The sequence below is a fragment of the Neltuma alba genome, unplaced genomic scaffold (genome assembly GCF_004799145.2).
Source record: "Neltuma alba isolate B1F8T4 unplaced genomic scaffold, ASM479914v2 tig00011304_pilon, whole genome shotgun sequence".
NCBI classification, from domain to species: domain Eukaryota; kingdom Viridiplantae; phylum Streptophyta; class Magnoliopsida; order Fabales; family Fabaceae; genus Neltuma; species Neltuma alba.
This window is the reverse complement of record NW_021636013.1, coordinates 1,048,146-1,069,726: the sequence shown is the minus strand read 5'-3', so window position 1 is coordinate 1,069,726 and position 21,581 is coordinate 1,048,146.

Here is a 21,581-nt window from a genome sequence, read left to right as displayed (position 1 = left end):
CATTAAAAATAAGATATTGGGATTGAAATTATAATTGAAAAAGATTTATTAAAAGAGTATTTAGAATAAAAGATTGTTTACCATGTGGGATTAGCCAAACTCATGTATGTGAGATTGGAGAATATCATGGGGAAAGTGATATTTCCCAATCCCATTTTTATGGATTTGTCTAATCACATATAATAAGCAATTACTTATACTAAATACTATTTTAATAATTTTTGTTAATTGTAATTTTAATCTCAATCTCTCATTTTTAATGTTTCCTGCCAAACATAACCTTATATCTTTATTTTCCAAACTGGATTGCTTTCATTGGAAACAGGAATGAAAATATACAGACTCGAACTTTTCACTCCCGATAAAATGGCCACAGGTACGGCTTCACGTGATAATATAATAATAGACACGAATTTGTGACGAAAAGGCCAGAATAAGAATTAAATTTTTTTAGTCCATGGTACCTGTGGACTATTGTTATATTATCATGTGAAGCCGTACCGGGGGCACATTTTACTGTACCTTCACACGTAGAAAATTCCAAAGTTTGGTTTGTTGGAAGGATTTTTTATGGAAATGGAACAGGAAAGGGGTACGAAAATTATGTTTTGATATATGACAGAAAAAATTAATGAAATGAAATATTTATATATATATATATATTTACATGTGTGTGTATGACTTTTATTTGAGACATATAAACCAATATCTTTAAGTCACTTAAAATTTGAGATTAATTTCTGTCAAATCAGAAGAGTTAAGATTAAAACCCTCCCAACAAAAATATTTTTGGGATTGAAACTTGTGTTTTTTTTTTTTTTTACATAACTAAAACTATTTATCATCTCAACCAATAAATTTTTGATTACTAATTCAATCTTTAAATTAAGTAAGATAAGATGTTAGTGTTTTCACTCAAGAAAAGTAATATTCCTAAAATTCATAAATGATTATCGTTGAATTTACAAGAGTCGATGCAAAAATGCATAAAACTATCTATTTACAATTGAATTTTCATTGTAACTATCAAGTATTAATTATTGCTTGATTTCCATTGATAAATCAAATTCAATAATAAAATTTATAACGAATTATATTATTTATAAATTTTAAATAATGCGAATCATTTTTTTAACTCCTCATAATACACAAGAAAATATTGGCCCTATGGCGAATGCTTTTCTAACAAACATTTTCCCTGCCACTCACTCTAATCAATATTATTATATATTGACTCATGAGTCAAGTCCTATTACAGTTCCCTTCCTTTAGTTTTCTTTTTTGATATTCAGTTTCTTTTCTTTTCTTTTCTTCTTTTCTGTCAAATATCTAAAGCTACTTATTTATTTGAATCGTTTAAAATTACAACACTTCCATTTAACAAACAGATTATAAGTACAATTGGAACTATGTGATGCTCTTTCAATTCTAAATGTAACAGCTTTGTCCCAAATTTTTCTTATGCATTTTCTATTGCATTTCTCTAATTAATGAAAAAGAGGTATTTCATTGATTTTTTTAAAAATTGTTTTGGAGGAGGGTGGCTCCCACAAATAGGTATGAATAGTTATTTCACCCTCTCAACGTTTTCGCTTATGTCCATTTGCCAAATCCTCTTCGTCTTATCTTTTTATTCTAGCTCTCTTCTCATTTTGCTAAAAACGGCGCCGTATGCAAGTAGCGTACAGGCGGCAGAGGATAAGAAGAGCGGAGGGAAGCGAGACCCCTTGAAGGCGATTGCAATGCTGTTGTACCCAACTACCCAACCTCATTTATAAGAGCAAAATCTTAGGCCCATTTGTTTAAACTTAACAAAAAGGCCATTTTGATTAAGAGACATTAAAACAATTATTGGAAGAACCTTAATCTAAACACAAGGGTTATAAGAAGAAAACATTTTCAACTTACTTTGACAAGTGGCTTTGATTAATTTACCAAAATAAGTTGAAAACATTTTTTTTTCAACACACATCTTGTTTAATTTAAAATTCTCTCAACAATTCTCTTACATAATAACTCGCTCAAAATCATGTCTTTTGGGTTAATTAAGCTTCAATAAACAGGTCCTAATTAACCTAACCTATATGGTTGACCTTCCTAAGTGAAGATGGATGGGCTTAAGAATAAATGAGAACAACTATCAAGCCCACGAAGCCTCATTAGATTTTCTTGGGCCAAAAACACAATCAGATTTGATAATAATTTTTGCAGAGATTGAAATAGGCGTTGCATAAAAAAAAAGAAAAAAAAAATATGAGCGGATTAAAATCATTCTTGAAATATTTAGGATATCCTTTAACTCTGTATAGAGTTTAATTTAAAAAATATATATTTTTACTTATTTAATTCTAAAATTGTTAACAAAAATGATGACATTGGAATTTTAAATATTAATAAAACATTCTCAAATGTTAACATATTTAATTTAATTTTTAAAATAATTATGACTGCTACAAAAAAAATCACTTAAATCTAACAATTTTAAAATCAAAGGATAAAAAATATGCTCCTCCGGTCCTAAATATAAGACCCATTTTGTAGTGTAAAATATTTGTAGTGTAAAATATAAGACCTATTTTACACTATAAAGTGGGTCTTATATTTAAGACCGGAGGGAGTACTTTTTAAAATTAAAAAACCAAATTAAAAGCTTATGTAATAAAGTTAAAGCCTTGTTTGTTTGGGATTAACTTGGAATTGGAATGTTAGATTCTTTGTGCGGATTGCATTTTAAAATGACAACAATACCCCTTTTCTTTTGGCCCCCTTGTTTGCTCGTTTGAATCAGCTCCATCGTGCTTCCTGTGTTGTAGATCTGGAGAAGAAAGTGCTCAGGGAGGGGAAAGCAGATATAGGGTCATATTGGTCCCTCCATCATTTAATTTTCATTTATCTAAATATATAATAATAAAAGTCATTTTGTTCCGTTTTAAATATAAGATCCATTTTTATGATATAATTTTACACTATAAAATAGATTTTATATTTAGAATCATAGCCACTAATTTGTTCCGTTCCTTTTCTTTCAGCATTAACAACTTGTCATTTTTTGATAAATAAATAGTATTTTCAATACGATCGGACAATACTCCAATCTGATATAATCGCATTAACAACTTGGCATCGTGCACACGAGTATGGGCAATTATATACGAGTCTTTCTTTCTTTCTTTTTTCCGCCTAAAATTTTTCGTCTTGCATGCCTACTCATTAACGCTACTGTCTCAAGACTATTACACAAATGGTTGATATGGCGATAATAAGAAACAAGAAACTTCCCTCAGGCTATCGGATTATATGTCTCAAATAAAAGTCACACACATATACATATATATATATATATGTATATGTATATATCAATATTTCATTTCATTAATTTTTTCCGTCATATATCAAAACATAATTTTAAAACGCATTTCAAGTCTCTTTCATGTTCTCGTTCGCACATTATTTTTTCTTTTCCATTCATTTTCATGTTTATCTTTTCGAATCCCTTCCCTGTTCCATTTCCATAAAAAAAAAAAAAAAAATCCTTCTAACAAACCAACTTTGGAATTTTCTGCATGTGGAACGTACAGTGAAATGTGCCCAGAGGTATGGCTTCACGTGATAATATAACAATAGACTCAGGGGTGTTTGATAACCCTCAAAAGTGTTTTTAAAAAACATTTTTTCACAAAACGAGACAAACTCTTCTACATATTTATTTCGTAAATTGTAAAAACACTTTTAAAACTATAGTTTAATTTCCATCCAAACATCTTCTCAAAGTTGTTTCTTCTCCCCTCCTCTTTCGGCCTCAACCATCAAGAGCTATTCTTGTTGGGGGACATATGTACAGTGAGGTAGTGACTTGTAAGTCTTATTATAGTTCCCTTCCTTTAGTTTTCCTTTTTGATAATTAATTCCTTTCTTTTCTATTCTTCTTTTCTGACAAATATCTAAAGCTACTTGTTTATTTCAATGGCTTAAGATTACAGCACTTCCATTCAACGAGCAGATTATAATATGTACAATTAGAACTTCATGATACTCTTTCAATTCTAAACGTAAGAGTTAGTCAGGGAGTTGGTTTTTGTCCTAAATTTTTCTTATGTATTTCTCTAATTAATGAAAAAAAAAGGTATTTAATTGATTTTAAAAAAATTGTTTTGGGGGAGTGTGGGTCCCTCATATAGGGATGAATAGTTATTTCATCGTTTTTGCCTTTGCCCATTTGCCTAATCCTCTTCATCTTGTCTTTTTATTCTTGCTCTCTTCTCATTTTGCTAAAAACGGTGCCGTACGCAAGCAGCAGATAGGCAACAGGGGACAAGATCAGGGGAGGGAAGCCAGACCCCTTGGAGACAATTGCGATGGTGTTGAACCCAAATACCCAGCCTCATTTACAAGAGCAAAATCTTAGGCTATTTTGATTAAGATACATTAAAAAAAAAATTATTGGAAGAACCTTAACTTGAACACGAGATTTATAAGAAGAAAACATTTTCAACCTACTTTGACAAGTGGCTTTGATTAATGTAGCAAAATAAGTTGAAAATATTTTTTTTCAACACACATCTTGTTTAATTTAAGATTCTCTCAACAATCTTCTTATATAATAACTTGCTCAAAATCATGTCTTTTGGGTTAATTAAGCTTCAATAAACAGGTCCTAATTAATCTATCCTATAAGGTAGACCTTCCTAATTGAAGGTGGATGGGCTTAAAAACAAATTAGAACAAGTATCAAGCCCACGAAGTCTATTATAGATGTTGTATAAAAAAAAAACAAAAAAGAAATAGGCGTGGATTAAGATCATTCCGGAAATATTTGGGATCTCCTTTAATTTTATATAGAGTTTCAATTTAGTCACTTAAATTTAAAAAATATATTTTTACTTATTTAATTCTAAAATTGTTAACAAAAATGATGACATTGAGATTTTAAATGTTAATAAAACATTCTCAAATGTTAATATAACAAGTTTAATTTTTAAAATAACCATAATTGTTATAAAAAGTATCATTTAAACCTAACAATTTTAAAATTAAAAGACTAAAAATATACACTTTTTGGGAATTAAAAGACCAAATTGAAAGCTTATAAAAAGTTAAAGCCTTGTTTGTTTGGGATTATCCTTGGAATTGGATTGTTGGATTCTTTGTGCGGATTGCGTTATAAAATGAAAACAATACTCCTTTTCTTTTGGCCCACTTGTTTGCTCATTTGAATCAGCTCCATCGTGCTTCTGGAGGAGAAGAAAGGTGCTCAGAGAGAGGAAAGCAGGTATAGAGTCATATTGGTCCTTGCATCATTTTATTTTCATTTATCTTAATATATAAAAATGAAAGTCATTTTGTTCCATTTTAAATATAAGATACATTTTGGGATACAATTTTACACTATAAAATGAATCTTATATTTATAATCAGAGGCAATATTTTATTCCATTCCTTTTCTCCCAAGTATTGAAACCCAGTCATTTTTTGATAAATAAACATTATTTTCAATTCAATCCGACAATACTCCAATATGATATAATAGCATTACCTCTCACATAGCTGTATCAAAAAAATTATTTTTAATTTTTACTTTAGTAATTATATATTTTTAAGTCTTGGCATCGTATACACGAGTACGGGCAATTATATACAAGTTTTCTTCTTCTTTTTTTCCTTGCATTTTTTTGTCTTGCATGCTCCTAATTAACACTACTGCCTCAGACTATCACACAAAGGCACTGGATTGATGACATTAAAATCCATAAAGCCATTTTCTCATGCCAAGGGATTACTCTATATAGGACTTTTCACTTTGTGCTTGCCATAAATCCAAGTCAACTCTCCAAATGAAGGCTTTGAAGTTTTGGCTGAACGTGATGGTGCCTGCAAAATAACCATATTACTCTTCTTTGGGTTTGTAAAAAGAGAGAAGCAAATTGTAAAAACATGAAAACAGATTGATGTATACACTCCCATAGTCCTTAATTCAGGCTAGTAAACTAATTTTAAAATATTAAGAAAGTTAAATAAATTAGTTATGATGTAATCCTTGAAATATCTTAATATAACATTAAATTATATATCAATTTGTAAGTTAGATAAATTAGTTTAGAAATAAATAAAAAATATGAGAGATAAGATAAATTAAAATTTTATATTTATAATCAAATTTAACTCTTATATTTAGGGTTGAAAGATATGTCTTACCAGCGGTCAAGATTGGTGACTTGATCATTGCAAAAATCCAATTAGGATGTCAAGTTTTGAGAAGACCAGCAATGCCGGCAGCATGAGGACATGTCACGAAAGTTCCAGTTTGAACAGTAAATTTAAAGCAAGATTTTATTTATTTATTTTTTATTAAATACAAGTATTCTTTCTTCCATTGAAAGCAATTTAACTATATGTGGAGTCTGGCTCTCTAATTCAGTACGGCCTACGTGTTTGTTTTCTCCTGGGGCTTGTTCGCTGGGATGGTTAACTTTGGAATGTTGCTTGCGCTGAGGCCCAAGATGCATCGAACGTTTTATCTTTTTATGCTTTTTAAGAAAAGTTGCTTTTATAACCAACAGGGATTAGGTCTAACAGAAAGGCTTAGTCTCTCATAATATAACAAATTAAAATTCAAATCTCTATTAGGAGAGGTATCTACATTTAGTGTCCAACAGTGCCTCAAATAGGATTGTCTCTAATAGGAAGATACCTATACTTTAGTAAAAAAGAAAAAAGTTGCTTTTATATAAAAAAGGGTAAACCTAAAATATTTTTTTAATAGAACTCAATATCCTAAACTAAATTTTAGTGTATCCAACACTATAGAGTATTTTTTTAGTAAAACCCAGTATCCTAAGCTAATTTTTAATACATCTAATATCTTAAAGTATTTTTTAGCAGCACTCACAATATTCTAAGTTTAGGATTTTTTTTGCTTTTAAAAAAATATTTTAAGAAAAAAATTGCACAAAAAATTATTTTATAATACTCATTGTCATTGAAAAAAAATACTTTATGATGCTAATAAAAAAATAGATTAAGATATTAAGTAGAAAATACTTCTTACTGTGAAGGCAACTTAGACCCAAAAAAAATTCACATCTTCTCTCTCAATTTACAAATCTTTTATCTAATTCCTGCATTGTGGTCACAGTCGTCCTTCTCTCTCCCTTACATTACAACACAAATTAGAGGACAATACACCTTTTCATTTTCTTTCTAAGAAAACATTTTTGGGTGAATCATACGTTGTTTTAAAGCATAAATTAGAGAGGTCTGTTTTGCGCGACTCTTCCCGCATCACCTTGTTCCCGCTGTAGATATGTTTGTGGAACAAACAGAAGCCATCAAAATAAAAATCTTTTTTTTTTTACCAGCATCAAAATAAAAATCTAGCTTTTGCTAAAGAAGGGAATTATATATGATGATTCACGAGTCACTGGCCCACCAATCACCATATGAGTGCCGACCAAAAAAAATAGGGGGGAAAAAAGGAAATTTTTTTGGTGGAATTTGTTCCGTCCTTAATTCTTCTATCACCAATTGAATTAGCGAAGGAATTTTTTTGTCACTAATTACAGATGAAAATTTTCGTTCGTAATTTGTCGCTAATTAGTAGCAAAAAATTTCCATGACAAATTACTGACGAAAAAATTTCGTCGCTAATATGATTTTAAAAAAGGTTAATATAATTTTTAGTCCATCAAGTTTGTCTTCATTTTGATTTTGGTTCCTTAAGGGGCAAAATGGTCCAACTTTTAATTAGATTATAGAGACTAATATTTTAAATGAAAAGAAACTTAAAAACCGAAACCTATGGTTTAAAACTTGAGGGACCAAAACCAAAATGAAAGTAAACTTAAAGGATCAAAGTTTATATTAACCTTTTTAAAAAATAAATAAATTGCCACCTGGCGCCTCCACCTCATTATCGGTGATGGCCACTGGCCACCTCCACATGTCATTGCCACCTCACTTCTGTTACCATGTGTCACCACCTCATCTCTGCGCTTGCCATGTGTCACCGATTCACATGCCATCTTGTATCACCACGTGTCGTCACCATATAATTCCTCTTCAAAATGACTTCTCTACGGTTTGAATCAAGGACCTTGTTTGTGCACACCCATTGCTTTATCAATTGAGCTGTAATGCACTTGCTGACTTATTAGGCAAAATTATATACATATATTTAATATTCTTTTGCACAAACAATTATCTATACACATATATATTATTAAAAACTAAAAATAAATTATGTGATAATTTTAATCATAACTATTTTTGTGACAAAATAATTTTTGAATATTTGTTTTACTATTTATTTTATAATTTTTTATTTTTTTAAAAAATATTTTTAATATAATATTAATTTCCAATGACAATAATTTTGAATTTTAAATCATAAATAATTTTCACATAAATATATGGTTTAAATTTAATTTTTTTAATTAACACTGATAAGATATATAATTTAATTATACGTATTATATTACATTATGGTATATTATTTATATGTGTTTGATATATTTGATGAAAAGTATCTATAATTAGTGAAAAAATCTTGTTATTCAAAAAATAGCTGCCATAATAAAATCTAATAGATCATTCTATATAAAAAAATAAATAATTTGAATATATTATGATAAACAACATTCTTCTACTTATATATGTATCTTATATAATTTATTTTTTTAAAATTCTTTCTATATATCATTTATTTTTGCGTTGAAGACCAAAATCAATTTATATCATAGGTGTTAATTATATCATGATCAAATTTCATTATTTAATAATTGAAATTCAAAATTCACTTCAACATTAATTTGATTTATAATCATAAATTGAGGTGTTCATATAAATTTATTTTTTGGTTTTAAATTTCTATAATATATTACATCTTTTAATATATTGTACATATCATAGAATTATGTCTTTCTTATATCAATTTGCATAAGAAAATTATTAATATTCTTATCCTATTTGTCTAATTATTATTAATAATCAAGAGGAACTAATTTTAATGAAATATAAACAAGTTTTCTAAGAAATCATTTTCCCATTCTCAATATGTATCTAATGACGGGATAAATGATAATGATATTTTCATTAACACTAACTCTACAAATATATCAATTTATTTTATAATTAAAAATATATTTAAATCATTATATTCTTAATTATGTTATTATATAAAGTGTTGTAAGATTATAATCTAAATAAATTGTTGTAAGATTATAATCTAAAATAATAAAATTTAAAATTAGCAACGAAATTAGTAATGGAAATTTTGTTGACAATAAATTTAGCAATGGAATTAGATTTTGTCACTAAAATTTTATAATTAAAATTTGTGATGAACTTAGCGGTAGAAATTTCTGACAAAAAAAATTCCGTCACTAAATATTTAATGATAGAAACTAGTGACGGAATAATTTTTCGTCGCTAATTCTGTCAGTAATAAGCTGTTTTTTTATAGTGTATCTCAACCTAAACATCCAATATTAACATACACTACGGGAGTATTTGGGTGAAAATCAAACTATGATTTTAAAAATGATTTTGTGATATGCAAAATAAATATGTAAAAAAATTTTTGTCTCAATTTACGTGAAAACAATTTTAAGAAGTGCTTCTTGGTGTTTCCAAACATCTCCTAGAGGATGACTTTTATTATTAAGAAAATTATACATGGGTCCAAGTAACACAATTTATCAATCAAGGTCCCTTAAAATTTGAAAATGAATAGGAAGTCCCATGATACTCAAGAGTAATATATTCTAAAAAAAAAAATTACATCATTATCCTTATTCCCAATTGATAAGCTCATGGGCATGGATTAATAAGTTAATGGAAAGCTATTTACAAGTCAGGGAGTGTTAATTGACAACTAAATTTGTGAGATAATATAATCTCTACATAAGATTAAATTATAACAAAAAAAAGTATTATATAATAATCTTTAAATTAAAATCATGTGTCACCAAAGCATGTATGTTAATATTAGATGGAATGATGGATTTATATCATAATTTTGTTGCAAACAACTATTTACAAGCTCATAGGTAACAAGTCATGAGAATCTATTAACAAGTTAAGAAGTGTTGGTTAATAATTAAATTTATGGGATAATATAACCTCCACATAAGATGAAATTAGGAAAAATTCTTATGCTCTTTTGTTATAATTTAATCTTACGCAGAGGTTATATTATCTTGTAAATTTAGTTGTTAACTAACACTCTCTGACATGTTAATAGCTTTGCATTGACTCATTAATTCGTAGCCATAAGCTTGTATCTGTAACAAAATTTATTTCGCCTAATATTAGTGTGTATGTTTTGGTCACATATGATTTCAACTTAAAGATTATTATATAATACTCTTTCATAATAATTTGATCTTATGTGGATGTTATATTATCCCATTAATTTAGTTATCAACTGACACCTTTTGATTTATCAATAGCTTCCCATTGACTTGTTAATCCATACCCATAAACTTGTTAATCGAGATAGAAATAATGACATAATTTCTTATTTAGAATATGTTATTTTCAGGTCCCAAGGAACCTCTTATTCATTTTGAGATTTCAAGAGACTTTATATTAATAAATCGTGCTGTTTGGAACCTGTGTATAATTTTTCCCTAATTATTTTTGAAAATGACACAAATATTACTAAAAATAGGGAGTCATTATTTTCTTCTCCCCTTTAATCTTTGTATGCATGTATATATTTCATAATGATAAGACAAGGTTAGCTATAGAGAGTAGATCAGATTTTTAAATAGGCTGTGTTTCATATATGTATGGAGTTTATCACAACTTTTCTTCGAAGTCCTCCATAAGTTTCTCCAACTCTCAATATCAGTTGATAGGAGATTTAGTTTTACTTTTTAAATTGTTTTGTTGTTGACTTCAGGATCATTCCAATTTTAGTTTTTTGTTAGAGGTCTCATATCATTTCAATGACTATTTGTAACTTGTAAATTTATATTATTATTTAATATCATTTTGTCTTTTTTTTTTTTAAAAAACAGAAGAATGGAGTTTATGACATATGACAATAATATGAGTTATTATAAATTTTATTCTAAATAAAATGATTAATGATTTTTGATTCATTCCTCTCTTGAGAGATCATAGCATATGTTAAAAAGATAGACGTATGGCTCAATGAATTTCATTGATGTGAATCTCGTTTTATGTATTGTCTTGCTTGATCTTTCTCTTATAGTTTTTAATTAGTAGTTGCTAGAGAAGAGATTCTAATAATACTACCTCTAGTTCTAAATATAAAAACTAGTTGACTAATTTGAGTGGCTTAAGGAAATAAGTTAAATTAGTTATTTGTAATAAATAGGTGTTGTCTTTCCTAAAATATCTTTACTAATCAATTTTATTGGCTAGAACTATTATTATTAGAGGGACTATCTTAAAAAAGATAGATAAATACGAGAAACAAAGAGCTTTAAATGGAGACTTGGATCACCTCAATACGATTTCTCTATAATTAGTTATGAATTTTCAATATGGGACCACAAATCCAGAATTTATCAGTGAATAGTAACCCGAGAAGCAGATTTCAAATTTTCAATCTACGGGCTTATTTTGTTATTTGCTTTAATCATAACACTCCTGAATGCATATTAAAAAGGGTAAATGGAAGGATATTTTAGTAATAAACTGTTTTTTTGTAGTCCTGTGATCATAGTTCACAATGATATGTGGTGGAGATTTCAAGTGTAACAAATCTATCTCCATTGTTCGTTGGAAGGATATTTTTACGGAGATGGAACAGGAAAGGGAATCTCATTAAAGTCTCTGACATGATCTTCGGCCCATATTCATCCTCATTTATCAAATTTGGCCTATAAGGCTTCATCAAAGTTTCTATCTTTTTTGTCTTTTAGTCCTAGAAAATTTTCATTTCGTTATTTGACCCTTAAGAATCCTTCAATCTTTTTAGAAAATTTCTGGGAGCCCAGTTAAAAAAAGTCTAGTAATTTATCCATTTCAAGCTATTTTTTTACACTTCTAGTTCCAAAACTTAAAATGTTACACCCTTTCTTATTTGGTCATTTTGGTCATTTGTGGGTATGACACCCACAACTTTCTTGTAACAAGAGGAACAGGGTGTGGTTGAATCATGTGGTTCTTGACATAACTATTACTTATTAAGGTTTTATTGTCACAACCCGCAATATATAATCAAAGTTATGATTTCTAAAAGCGTAATAGTCATTAATCTTCAAGTTATCATTCTCATTTAAAACTTCAAAATACCAGTGATTATGTAATAACCTGAAACTTTTATTATAATTTATGTAATAATTATATAAATTGTTGTAGTTGGAGCACAACAAGGAGGTGGGAGATGGCTGGCAGTAAATGGTGCTAAAAGATTAAAGGTCCCAGGTTCGAATCCTCCAATTGTTCAAGGAAAATATCTTTTTTCTCCTATTTTATAAGAGTTCCCCAAATGCTTAAAAAAAAAAAAAACTAAAACTAAGTGGCATCAGATAAATAATGCCATCGTCCTTTTTGTTTTTGGTTCAGCGAAAGAGGGAGTGGATGTAGGAGAAGGTTCGCGACTTGAAAGCTGAAAACCCCAGCCACTCTTTACCTCCGTCTGACTCCACTGATGTCACCGTTCGCTGCCACTGTCTTCTCCTTCGTTCAAGGTCCTTTTTTCCTCTTCTCTCTCTCTTTCCTTCCTTCCCCTGTTTCGCACTAATATCTGCTTCTTCCTCCTTAATATTTCAGTTCGTTGTTCTCTTTCTCTTCCTCCTTAAGCGATTTCCATAGCTGAAACACAAGGAGGAGTTGCAAGATTTTTCAGCGCCTCTAGTATCTCTTCATTGCCATTTTCTTTCTGCTGCTGTCAAGAGTTACGCCTGTTTAAGGAAAAACGATTCTGTCCTGTTAAAGTGCACGATTAAAGGCATTTTGAGCCATATTTCTTCTCCTTCACGGTTACATCTAGTTAATTTCAGAAAGGAGAACTCTTGGGCCTATTTAGAAGAGGTAGGAAGGATCTTATTTGTTGAAAGGTAATTTACAATCTTGATCAGAGGAATCATTTGAGGCTTGTGATTGGGTAGTGCTGTCTATTTTGTTTCGTATGATGCGTGTTAATGGGGAAAAAAAACAAGTGTTTAAGGAATGTTCTTAGATTGGATGAATGTTAGTCCTGCGAACCAGTTTTGAATGCCTTTAATATGCTTGGTAAAATGTTTACATGAGGAAAAGAATTGTTGATAGGTGTTGCTATGATATCTTGACGGAGGAGAGTAAAATAGATATTATTTGGATTAATTAGGATATAATCATTGGTCTCCATGAAGTGGTTGAAGGACGTAAGAGCTAGCAGTCTTTATATATAGAGAAATTGAATTTGTTAGTATGGGTGGTGCTATTGATTATGTAGAGTTATAAGTTACATGTAATGTTCCCAGCTCACGTGCTAATCCGTAGATGTTTGCAATATTCTTGGTTGGGTTGTTAAGGTTGGTTGAGGTTGTTGATGAATGATTTAAAAAGTATGAGTATAAGTAAGATAAAAAAAATATTGATCCTAAGTATAAATGTGATGTCAAAAAAATTTATAAATGAGAAAGTCTGTGATTTTTTTAGTGGGGCTTTGACATTTTGATTTTGGGTTATTAGGGGATTGAGGAGTGAACTTATCTCAAGGTTTTATAAACCAAAACCATTTAAAGGTGGGAGCACAAGAGGTGAGTGGATAACATCCCATTATTATAAATTTTACGAGTAAGCTTTTATTGTTATTGACTCAATTAAACTTTCAGTTTTTCTTTATTTTTCATTTTATCAAAGTGATCATATTTAAAATCTTGTCAAATTTGTTTTACTTATTAAATGTCTTAACATGTTACTTGTTGAAGGAATAATTTTGCTTGTTACGACGACCAAAACGTACTCTTAATCTTTACCATGCACTTTATTCCGTTAATTAATAGTTATGTTTGGAATTTGCATAGAGGTTTTGAAGATGTTACTTGAAAATTCGTATCTTGGGGATTACCTGTTACAAAATTGTCTTTAAAGAATTTTATTATTAGAAATAATATATATATCCATATATTTATATGTCAACGATTGATCCCATGCATGCTTGTACATATTTTGAGAGGACTGAATACAGAACGCTGGTTACTAGCAGCAGTACTGTTAGTCCTTGGCGCGCTATGGTAAATTCGAGCTCGCTGGATTATTCGTGGGCATAGTTCCCGCGCTTGTTTCGTGGTTTCGGCTACGCTTGTTTCGTGGCTTCGGCTACACTTGATTGGTTACTTGCCTCTCATGGACTATGTGTCCATGTTTGTATTCATGGCTTCAAGCCGCGCTTGTTGTTTCGTTCTATTGGTGTCCTACATGTGATATAACATTTTATACTTTTTGTATTGCAAGTTATTTTATTATGAAAAGTGTTTTTATGAATTTATTGAGTTTAATCACATATTTAACCTTTTTAATTTATAGCCGTACGTTGTATAGATCTTAAATCTTTGCCATATTAATACTCAAATTTAAAGTTATTTCATTCTTTTCTTTTAGTAATGCATTTAAATTTGATAAATGGGATGTTATTCACCAATAGATTGTTTTTGGCCTCAGATAGCACTCCAGACTCTGTAGTACCAGCTGAGCTGTGAAGAGCCTTATCAAAGATCCAGAACATGTAATTTTATTTTGAGTAATTGCTAGCTAATATAACCACAAGAGTACTCGTATGTCTTTATTTTATTAGTTAGATGCTCCACGTAATCTTGAGTTAGGTCCTAGTTTTTTGGGTTATTTTGGAATGTAATTATATACATTGGTACCGGGGAGCAGACCTCCAAATTTTATTCAAAAAGAAATGCGCTAGCAGACGATGGGTTTTATTCAATGAGATCCTTCTGTTTATGATTACTTTAAAAACGTTAGTTATACAATTGTTTACATATGTTTAGGCTTGGGAGTGTGAGATCTCTCTTATTTCTGCTCTAGGCATTAAAAAAATTGGGGCGTGACAGATTATTATTTGAGCTAGTGTTTAATTTCATATAATAAGTTATTATTTGTTCAAATGAAATGGTGGTTGAATTTTAAGTCACCCCCTCTTTAATAATTCTCTTATTATTATTGTTGACGCTCCATCCGCGTCGTAATGGGGGTTTTTTTCTTGTTTAAATTACAGACGAAGTGAACACCTGGCCTATTGGCGAAAAGAATACAAGCAAATGATAAATATCGTGCCAAATAGTATATCCCAACTAGTTCCATAATTGATCCAAGGAGATGATTTTTTTTTTCCCAATATAGATTATTTGCAGCACTATTTTATAAGGTTAATGTCTTAATGAACCTATGTAAGATGCAAGAAGCATTAGAGGATGAGCATAATTCCGTTTCCAAATAAACATTACAAGACACACATAATAAATTAATAGTAGTCTGTCCCTTGTTAAAAATGATGCGAGAGTGGCGGGCATGATTAAGGGTTCTGAGGATTGTTGGTGTGAGAAAAGGCCAAATAGTATCGATGATACCTTTTAATAAAAGATGATGCCGATAGCAGTTTTTTAATAAAAGATACTTCTCCAGTTTTTAATATAAAACTTAATTAACTAGTTTGAGTAGATTAACAATGTTGGTTAAATTAGTTAATATGATATGTCTTTTTTAAAATACTCTAAGTATTTTCTTTACTTTCCTTCATCTCCTAATTAATTATTATTGAGAGAATATCAATAGGGTTAATTTAAGAAAAATTGATAAACATGTAAAATAAGCCTTATATATATAGGACCAATATATCTCTCTAATTAGATTTTATATTAAGAACCGGAGGAGTATATTTTAATGATAAGATTGTTACCATCATCATTTATGAGAAGATGACAGCAATGGAGCCAGGAAAAAATCTGAGAGCTGCGTAATATCCGATTCATTTAAAAATGGGTCAGGTATGATATTATTGGATCTGAATATATTCAATTAATGAGGTTTGAATAACATATTGATTGAAATTTGAATATATTGAATTAAATGAGAAACATTATAAATAAATAAACTTTCAATTGGAGGCTCAAATGAAAAAATTATTAATTAATTTTGAATTTAAATAATATCTTAGTTGGGATTTGAATAAATTTCATTAAATGTGGAGCATCATAACTAAATAGTATGTGAATTGGAGGCTTGAATGAAGAAATAATTAATTAATTTTAAATTTTCATCCATTCTTCCTAAATTCTGCATCTCTAATTCAAGTTCTATTTGAATGAATAAAAAAAATCATACTTCTATAAAAAGTGAATCTTGAGCTACAATAGATAATGCAATTTATTAGAATTTTAAATCTAATCAAATTTGCTAATCCATGAAAAAATTTTCTAGTTTCAGTAATAAGTAATAAAAATATTATTTAAATATAATTTAATGAAATCAGTATATTATTTTAGATATTTATGTATCATAAAGAATTTAGAGAAAATAAAAAAGTAACTTATTTTCAATTTGATTTTTAAAAAATTTAGATTAAGTAATGTGATTTATGTTTAAATTGATTTTTATAGAAGTTAATTTATAAAGTAAAAAAGTTGTTTGGATTACAATTAAATCAGTAAGTCTAGTTTGTAGAATGACCAAAATAGGTATAAATTTTATTAAATAATTAAAAATATGAATTTATAAAATATAACAATTTTAAATTAGTATAATAGAAAGAAGTTATATTTAATGAATAAAATATATTTAAATTAGGAATCATAGTAATGTGAAAATTTTTGAATCAAATAATGTTACATAGTTAATTGGATGATATATTTTGCATAATTTATGCAAATATAAAATAAAAATAATATTTAAAATTAAAAATATTATAAAAACTTTTAAAAATTATTTTCACTTGAAGAAATATTAAAAATAAATAACTAAAAACTGATTGGGAAGCACAAGAAATATATAAAGAAAAGTATAAAAACAACATAAACATAAATACACAAATGTCTTTTAATTCCAAAAAGCTGTTTTTACATAAGTCATAAGTAAGTTTTAGGTGCTTTTACAATTGTGTTTAAAAAGCAGCTTTTTACCCACAAGTCAGATAAGCTAAAAGCTGTGACAAACAGCTTCCAAATTTACAAATTGACTTATCACACCTATAAGCTACTTTTTCCACCCCCAGATTCCTTACCAAACAGACATATTAAATGGCTTTAGTGATACGTGTGATGTCTGGTTGGCTTTGTTTCCGGCCTCTCCTCGGTTGGCAGTAAATTGAATGTGTGTTTGGTAAGGCGTTTGAGGGGGTAAAAAATAGCTTATGAATGTGATAAGTCAGTTTATAAATTTTAGAGCCGTATGTCACAGCTTTTGGCCAATCTAACTTATAAGTCAAAAGCTGCTTTTTTAAACACTATTGGAAAAACACCTAAAACCTACTTTCACTTTTTGTTCTTGGCTAAGTTGAACTTAAACTCTCTCTGTTTCTTCTCGCAATCACTAGTCTGGTTCCTCTCTAGACACCATGCCAGCAGAGGATGTATTGGTGCTTCATGAAACAAGGCCAAAGAACTGTTTGAGACCAATCCTAAAGAATTGATCAGGCTTTCTAATCGCAGTTATCAAGATATCCATCCATCGATGAGGAGCAAATGAACCTTGGGATGCTTGCTCCTCAAGTGTATCCTGTAACATCAAAGTAATAAATTCAATTTAAGATAACCAAACAAGAACTTAATGAAACATAATATCTTATATCACTTACAATTCTCCCACCAACAGCAGCAACCTATGAAGTGATGTACTGGCCCTTGTTAGTCATCGTTGCCTTTCATTTTTCTTGATGACAAGGATGTTATATGGGCAGAATTACTCTAATAGGGTCTGAAGCAGCTACTGTTTGTGCAGTATGCAACCATTCCTCTATCATACCTATTTCCAGGCTGTTGTACCCCCTAAACATGATATGCAGGTACACATTTCGCTTAAAAATTTGTTTGTTCTTCCTACCTAGTGCCTTTGAAAATGAAAGAAATTCAATAAAGTTAATTTAATTAATTAAAATATAAACCCATTATTAACTAAGTTTGAAAAAAACCAAACCTAAAATATTGGGTCTTTCTATTGCTTGACAAACTTGATCACAGAAGGTTTATTAGTGGATACCATCTTTATTGTAGGGTCTTCTACATGCAACTCAAACCCTAAAATACAGGGTCTTCTCGCTACTTGACAAAGTTCTCTCACACCTCGTCACTAATAAATAGGAATCAATCATTGGGATGCTCACCCATCTTTTTTTCACAGAGGTACTCCCTTGCAAGCGTAGATTTAAAATCTCTCAACTATTTATTTGTTTACTTTAATATATGGTGTTTCGTCTCCTCTATGGCTGGAAATATCAAAAGTAAGTTGCAACAAAATCTAATAAAGTTAAAAATAAATAATCATTATAATTAAAACAAACAAAGCAAAGATACCAAAATATACTCCCAAAACTTGTCCTTCACATTTTCATCATTAACCCCCAATTAGTACATTCAATGCTAATCTTATTGCATGCTCGATAACCCATATAACTGTTCAACTGAACTCTCTAGGGACCTATTTCTTTCAAACCATCATCAAATGGTACTGTTAATAATTTTTTCATAAATATATTTTTAAAATTTATTTTTAGTTAAAAGTAATTAGATATATAATTTAATTATATATTTATTATATTACATTATGTTATATTGTCTATTTGTGTCTTATATATTTGATGAAAATCATTTATAATTAGTAAAAATCTAATTATTTAAAAAATTATTATAAAAAAATCTAATAAATGATTCTATATAAAAAAATTAAATGATTTGAATTAGATTATAATAAACATCCTTCTCTTACTTATGTGTGTATCCTACATAATTTTGTTTCTAAAAAATTTTATATACAATTTGTTTTTGAGTTGAAGACCGAAATCAATATGAGTTATTAATTATATCATAATCAAATTTCATTGTTTAATTATTTAAATTCAAAATTCATTTCAACAGAGAAGTCATTTTGGGGAGGAACTATGTGGTGGCAACACGTGGCGGCGAGGTAGCATGTGAGATGACAACAGGTGGTAGGTAGAGTTGAGGTGGTAGCAACATGTGGAAGTGAAGTGGTGACAGGTGGTGACGAAGGTGAGGTGGTCGACGGTCATCATCAGTGATGAGGTGACGGTGAATAGAGGCGCCATGTGACATTTTAGTTTTTTTTCAAAAAAATTAGACTAGTGATAGAAAAATTCTCTTGCTAGTTTCGTCGCTAATTATGGACGAAAATTCTTCATCCCAAAATTAGCAATGGAGTTGCGACGGAAAAATTCTTTCGCTAGTTAGTGACAGAATTTGCCGCTAATTAGCAACATAATTGAAATTTTGTCACTAATCCAATTAGCGATATAGTTAATTCCATCGCTAATCTAATTCCGTCGCTAATTTTGTTGCTAAATAAAAAATTTCATTTCTGAATTTTGTCGCTAATCACTTTTTTTTTTGGTAGCAAAACTGTTTTTCCTAGTAGTGGCGACTTAGTGGATTCTTTTTCAGACATGTTTTTTTGGTAAATTTTTGAATAAGGAATATATTCAAAGAGGGTATTTTAGTTCGGCGGGCGAGTTGGTGGTTGTAAATGGTGGCTATCTGAGGCGTGGGACAGACCTTCTTATAGCATGGAATGGGCTTTGTAGGCAATAATTTCTCAGTATGAAATTATATTTTGCCAGAGACCTGCAAACATAATTGACCTCAAGAAACGTTAACTAGCCATTATTGCTTCAACGAAGCTTTTTCCTTTCTATGTTATCCGTGTTTCAAGGGATATAAAGCAGATGATGATGCGGATATGTTAAAATTCTTTTTAAATTTGTTGCTACTTACCCCACAAGTAGACGCTCAACAGGTTATAGGATTCATCATATCATTGAGAACTGATAACTTATTTTATTAAAAGCACATGAACATAATTAAAAAATAGAGATACAATTCATTTCATATCAAGGACGAAGCCACGCGTCTAGTCATTATAGAATTGGCCATCCATGAAATTATAGTTATTTCTTAAAATGATAATCATTCACCTAGTCATCATTGACTTTTTTTTTTTTTTTGCCAGCAGTCATCATTGACATTTTAAAATATAGCTAGTTATCACCGTTTACGATTTTACTGTAATTTCATATAATAAAAGTTGTTATGTTTTTAAAGCAAAAAAATAGTCATTGTTCTCTAGGCCATCTCCTTTCCAATAATTCTCCGGCCCTAAAAAATATTGTAACAACCTCTCGTGCACCCCACAAAAAATTTAGCTGCCAATAGAACTTTGCCTATGTGCATGCTTTTGATGGGACGGACATAGAGGCATCACTCTCGTAATCCATTCACTTTTCTCACCTTTTATAGAGAAGATTTTGGTTTTCTCACGTCAAAATTTGGATAATTAGTTTAAAATGCTTAGATCTTAATGTCAAATTTAAGAAGTTAATCGTCAAATCCTATATGTAGACTTATTAACTAAATAACTTTTTTTAAAATCTTATTCTAAGTTGAAATTGGGAATGAGTTATATGACATTTCAAGGTCAAATTTTGTATGATTATTCTAAAATTTCTATACTTGATATAATGGCTAAACAAGAGTTTCAAATTTTTTATGTGATAATTTGTAACAGGGCTGCAGATGTCACACTTGAGTGTCAAGGTGTGAAAGATAGCTGTGAAATCTTCTATCCATACTAAAGACCAAAGGTTCAAGTATGCAATTTGGCAATATCTTGTTTTTAAAATGAATTTGAATTCATTTATTGACCCTAAACTATTATTTCCCTAAAAATTATCTTAACTCCCTAGGCATACTGTTCAAATTGAAGGGGAAAAATGCTAAGTTTCTTTCATTTTAACTTGTGGGCTTGACAAAATGGCGTATATCGTTATACAACACACTATCAACATATGTAATTAAAAAAACATAGGATATTCCATAAAAACGAAACCATAGGATATTCATAGGTCACGAATGTGAAACTCACTTTAGAGGCTTATATTCCATGCGAAGCAATTGGCCCACAATTTAGGTGTCTAACTCTAAGAAATAAGCATAGCCAAAGTAATTATTATTTAACTACTAATATCAATGACACCTATGATTGAGATTTGATCGAATCTTCCATTGATAAAGTAGAATCAGCTCTAATAACTTTCCCGGCTGGCCATTTCATTCTTGTCCAATCCAAATCATAATCTATACTCACAATTAGTAAAAACAAAGCTGCTAAATTTAGATTATGCTACCCCCGATCTTTAATATAAAACTTAGTTGATTAATTTGGTAAGACTAAGAAAGTTAGTTAAGTTAGTTATGTGCAGTAAATAAATGTTATCTTCTCTAAAATATTCTTATTGATTATGTGTATTTAAATTACCCATCAACAGGAACTCCTTAACATTTGCCACTACTATGGGGATTATTTAAGAGTAAAATAGATAAATATTGGACACCAAATGGATTGGAGTCTTATATTTAGAGCCAAATTAAATATCAAACTAGCTTTTATAT